Source organism: Ranitomeya imitator, chromosome 9 (genome assembly GCF_032444005.1).
Source record: "Ranitomeya imitator isolate aRanImi1 chromosome 9, aRanImi1.pri, whole genome shotgun sequence".
Lineage (NCBI taxonomy): Eukaryota > Metazoa > Chordata > Amphibia > Anura > Dendrobatidae > Ranitomeya > Ranitomeya imitator.
The window spans coordinates 105,916,376-105,922,375 of NC_091290.1; positions in this window are offsets into that span (position 1 = coordinate 105,916,376).

A 6,000-nucleotide genomic window follows, 5' to 3' on the forward strand; every position below is an offset into this window, starting at 1 on the left:
TAGGGTTAAGGTTAGGGGTAGGGGTAGGGTTAGGGGAAGGGTTACGGTTAGGGTTAGGGCTAGTGTGTGTGATAGGTTTAGGGATTGCGGTCAGCAGAGTTCCCACGTCTCAGAGCTCGTCCTATATTATCAGTAACTATCAGGTCATTCCGTGTGCTCGTAACCACCAGGTCCATTATTGTCCTGACCACCAGGTCATAACAGTGGCCTTCCTTGTCGCGCGATGTGCGTGCTTTTGTGCAGTCCTGTGGGACTTGCGCCCGGGCCAAGCCTTGCTGTTCCCGCACTAGTGGGTTGCTTTTGCCTTTGCCGGTCCCTGAGAGGCCCTGGACGCATATTTCCATGGATTTTATTTCGGATCTTCCTGTTTCCCAGAAGATGTCTGTTATCTGGGTTGTTTGTGACCGGTTCTCTAAAATGGTCCATCTGGTACCTTTGCCTAAGTTGCCTTCCTCCTCAGATCTGGTTCCATTATTTTTTCAGCATGTGGTTCGTTTGCATGGCATTCCGGAGAATATTGTGTCTGACAGAGGTTCTCAGTTTGTCTCTAGATTTTGGCGGGCCTTTTGTGCTAGGATGGGCATTGATTTGTCTTTTTCTTCGGCGTTTCATCCTCAGACTAATGGCCAAACTGAGCGAACTAATCAGACCTTGGAGACCTATTTGAGATGCTTTGTGTCTGCTGATCAGGATGATTGGGTGTCTTTCTTGCCGTTGGCCGAGTTTGCCCTTAATAATCGGGCTAGTTCGGCTACTTTGGTTTCACCTTTCTTTTGTAATTTTGGTTTTCATCCTCGTTTTTCTTCTGGGCAGGTTGAGCCTTCTGATTGTCCTGGTGTTGATTCTGTGGTGGACAGGCTGCAGCAGATTTGGACTCATGTGGTGGACAATTTGACGTTGTCTCAGGAAAGGGCTCAACGTTTTGCCAACCGCCGTCGGTGTGTTGGTCCCCGGCTTCGTGTGGGGGATTTGGTTTGGTTGTCTTCTCGTCATGTTCCTATGAAGGTTTCTTCTCCTAAGTTTAAGCCTCGGTTTATTGGTCCTTATAAAATTTCTGAAATTATTAATCCGGTGTCTTTTCGTTTGGCTCTTCCTGCCTCTTTTGCCATTCATAATGTTTTCCATAGATCTTTGTTGCGGAGGTATGTGGTGCCCGTTGTTCCCTCGGTTGACCCTCCTGCCCCGGTGTTGGTTGAGGGAGAGTTGGAATATGAGGTTGAGAAGATTTTGGATTCTCGTTTTTCGAGGCGGAGGCTTCAGTATCTTGTCAAGTGGAAGGGTTATGGCCAGGAGGATAATTCTTGGGTTGTTGCCTCCGATGTCCATGCCACCGATTTGGTTCGTGCTTTTCACTTGGCTCGTCCTGATCGGCCTGGGGGCTCTGGTGAGGGTTCGGTGACCCCTCCTCAAGGGGGGGTACTGTTGTGAATTCCGCTCTTGGGCTCCCTCCGGTGGTTGTAAGTGGCACTTTTGTGAGTTCTGCTCTTGGGCTCCCTCTTGTGGTTTCAAGTGGTATGGCTGCTCCTAGGAGTTAGCTGTCAGCAGCTGCTTCCACTGATCGTCTTTTCTGCTCGGCTATTTATGCCTGGCTCTTTCCTTCAGCCAGTGCCACTTGTAAATGGTTCCTGGTTGGATTCACACCTCTTTGGATTTCCCTGTTATCCTGACCAGTTCTACAAAGCTAAGTTCTTGCTTGCTCTTTTCTGTCCACAGATTGTAGACTTATCCGTTCTGTGCTTTCTATGTTTGTTCAGCTTATCAGTATGAATTAATTCTGTCTTGCTGGAAGCTCTGGGAAGCAGATTTACCCTCCACACCTTTAGTCAGGTGTGGAGATTTTTTGTAAACTCTGCGTAGATTTTTGTAGTGTTTGATACTGACCGCACAGTATTCCATCCTGTCCTATCTATTAAGCTAGACTGGCCTCCTGTGCTCATCCTAGTTTCATTCTGTGTATGTCTTTTCCCTTTCCACTCACAGTCATTATTTGTGGGGGGCTAATCTATCCTTTGGGGATTTTCTCTGAGGCAAGATAGTTTTCCTGCTTCTATCTTTAGGGGTAGTTAGCTCTTAGGCTGTGACGAGGTGCCTAGGGAGAGTTAGGAGCATCCCACGGCTACTTCTAGTGTTGTGTTGAGCTTAGGGACTGCGGTCAGTACAGTTACCACGTCCTTCAGAGCTCGTTCCATGTTGCTCCTAAACCACCGCATCATAACAGATAGCCCCCCACAAATATTGACTGTGAGAGGAGAGGGAAATAACATACACAGATATGAAATCAGATTATAGCATAGGAGGCCATACTAGCTAAAAAGAAAGAATAGAACAGAGTACTATGCGGTCAGTACAAAAACACTAGAAAATATCCACCGCAGAAAATACGGATCACCACATCTGACTAAAGACATGGGGGATATATCTGCATCTCCAGAGAAATAGCTAGGCTGCAAAAAATACTTCACAGACCAAGCTGGACAAGACAAAAACATGAAAATGCACAGAACTATAAGGTCCACTGCAGGTGGACAGCAAAAACAAAGCCAGGACTTATCTTTGTAGAAAAACACAGCAAACTGGAGAGACCAGCAGGGAAGTGAATCCTTCAAGAACAATGGACAACTGGCACCGACTAAAGGATCCAGCAAAGCTATATACCCCAGTCAGTTTTGCAATTAGTAGATACACCTGTCCACTCCTGCAGTCCAGGCACAACTGCATTACCCTCTACAACCACCGGAGGGAGCCCAAAAGCTGAATTCACAACAGTCAGCACACCTTGACTCGACGACTAGCAGACCAGCTGAAGAAGATGTCACTGCTGAGTGTCTTTGATGCATGGGAACCAGACACTTCTCAAGACTGGGTAAGTTCAAACGAAGCACTTTACTGGAACTCTTGACCAGAGCGGGTGGTAGAGTCCTTGGTTCAGAATGACCCATGGGCATAACAGACAGCATACGGAAAACAAACTTCTTCATGTATAAGGCTCCAACTTGGAGCTGTAGTTGTCCTTGCAGGACTAGACTGCTCTTTAACCCCTTAATCCCATAAGACGTACTATCCCGTCCAGGTGACCTGGGACTTAATTCCCAGTGACGGGATAGTACGTCATATGCGATCGGCCGCGCTCACGGGGGGAGCGCGGCCGATCGCGGCCGGGTGTCAGCTGCCTATCGCAGCTGACATCCGGCACTATGTGCCAGGAGCGGTCACGGACCGCTCCCGGCACATTAACCCCCGGCACACCGCGATCAAAGATGATCGCGGTGTGCCGGCGGTGCAGGGAAGCATTGCGCAGGGAGGGGGCTCCCTGCGGGCTTCCCTGAGACGATCGGTACACGGTGATGTGCTCACCGTGTACCGAACGTCTTCTCCCTGCAGTCCCCGGATCCAAAATGGCCGCCGAGCTGCATCCGGGTCCTGCAGGGAGCACTTCCGGGTCAGGATCAGGCTGCAGCTGCAGCTCTAATCCTGCCCGGCTGTATGTCAGATCACCGATCTGATAGAGTGCTGTGCACACTGTCAGATCGGTGATCTGTGATGTCCCCCCCTGGGACAAAGTGAAAAAGTAAAAAAAAAAATTTCCACACGTGTAAAAAAAAATAAAAAAAAAATTCCTAAATAAAGAAGAAAAAAAAAATATATTATTCCCATAAATACATTTCTTTATCTAAAAAAAAACAAAAAAACAATAAAAGTACACATATTTAGTATCGCCGCGTCCGTAACGACCCAACCTATAAAACTGGCCCACTAGTTAACCCCTTCAGTGAACACCGTAAGAAAAAAAAAAAAACGAGCCAAAAAACAACGCTTTATTATCATAACGCTGAACAAAAAGTGGAATAACACGCGATCAAAAAGACGGATATAAATAACCATGGCATCTCTGAAAACATCATCTTGTCCCGCAAAAAACGAGCTGCCATATAGCATCATAACCAAAAAAGTAAAAAAGTTATAGTCCTCAGAATAAAGCGATGCCAAAATAATTATTTTTTCTATAAAATAGCTTTTATCATATAAAAGCGCCAAAACATAAAAAAAAAGATATAAATGAGGTATCGCTGTAATCGTACTGACCCGAAGAATAAAACTGCTTCATCAATTTTACCAAACGCGGAACTGTATAAACGCCTCCCCCAAAAGAAATTCATGAATAGCTGGTTTTTGGTCATTCTGCCTCACAAAAAATCGGAATAAAAAGCGATCAAAAACTGTCACGTGTCCGAAAATGTAACCGATAAAAACGTCAACTCGTCCCGCAAAAAACAAGACCTCACATGACTCTGTGGACCAAAATATGGAAAAATTATAGGTCTCAAAATGTGGAGATGCAAAAACTTTTTTGCTATAAAAAGCGTCTTTTAGTGTGTGACGGCTGCCAATCATAAAAATCCGATATAAAAAACGCTATAAAAGTAAATCAAACCCCCCTTCATCACCCCCTTAGTTAGGCTAGGTTCACATTGCGTTAATGGGTTAACGCTAACGGACAGCGTTGCATGGCGAAAATGTCACAATTAACGCCGTGCAACGGGTCCGTTAGCACACCCATTGACAGCAATGTGATTTTCGGTTGTAGCGCATCGCTAGAGCGTGCCATTTTCGGCTCGCGCTAGCAAGGTGCCGTTCTTTTGTGGCGCGCCTCGGACGCTGCTTGCAGCGTCCGCGGCGCGCCCGAGGTCCGATCCCCGATCTTCCAGAGCGGGGACGTTAACGCGACCACTAAACACGACACCTAAAAAGACATTGCGTTAGCGCAATCCGCTAGCGCTAAACGGATTTCCCTAACGCAATGTGAACCTAGCCTTAGGGAAAAATAATAAAATTAAAAAAAATGTATTTATTTCCATTTTCCCATTAGGGTTAGGGCTAGGGTTAGGGCTAGGGTTAGGGTTTGGATTACATTTACGGTTGGGATTAGGGTTGGGATTAGAATTAGGGGTGTGTCAGGGTTAGGTGTGTGGTTAGGGCTACAGTTGGGATTAGGGTTAGGGGTGTGTCAGGGTTAGAGGTGTGGTTAGGGTTACAGTTGGGATTAGGGTTAGGGGTGCGTTTGGATTAGGGTTTCATTTATAATTGGGGGGGTTTCCTCTGTTTAGGCACATCAGGGGCTCTCCAAACGCGACATGGCGTCCGATCTCAATTCCAGCCAATTCTGCATTGAAAAAGTAAAACAGTGCTCCTTCACTTCCGAGCTCTCCCGTGCGCCCAAACAGGGGTTTACCCCAACATATGGGGTATCATCGTACTCGAGACAAATTGGACAACAACTTTTTGGGTCCAAGTTCTCTTGTTATCCTTGGGAAAATAAAAATTTGGGGGGCTAAAAATCATTTTTGTGGGAAAAAAAAAGGATTTTTTATTTTCACGGCTCTGCGTTGTAAACTGTAGTGAAACACTTGGGGGTTCAAAGTTTTCACAACACATCTAGATAAGTTCCGTGGGAGGTCTAGTTTCCAATATGAGGTCACTTGTGGGGAATTTGTACTGTTTGGGTACATCAGGGGCTCTGCAAATGCAACGTGACTCCTGCAGACCAATCCATCTAAGTCTGCATTCCAAATGGTGCTCCTTCCCTTCCGAGCTCTGCCATGCGCCCAAACAGTGGTTCCCCCCCACATATTGGGTATCAGCGTACTCAGGACAAATTGGACAACAACTTTTGGGGTCCAATTTATTCTGTTACCCTTGTGAAAATACAAAACTGGGGGCTAAAAAATAATTTTTGCGAAAAAATTTTTTTTTTAATTTTAACGGCTCTGCGTTATAAACTGTAGTGAAACACTTGGAGGTTCAAAGCTCTCAAAACACATCTAGATAAGTTCCTTAAGGGGTCTACTTTTCAAAATGGTGTCACTTGTGAGGGGTTCCAATGTTTAGGTACATCAGGGGCTCTCCAAACGCAACATGGCGTCCCATCTCAATTCCAGTCAATTTTGCATTGAAAAGTCAAATGGCGCTCCTTTCCTTCCGAGCTCTGTCATGCGCCCAAAC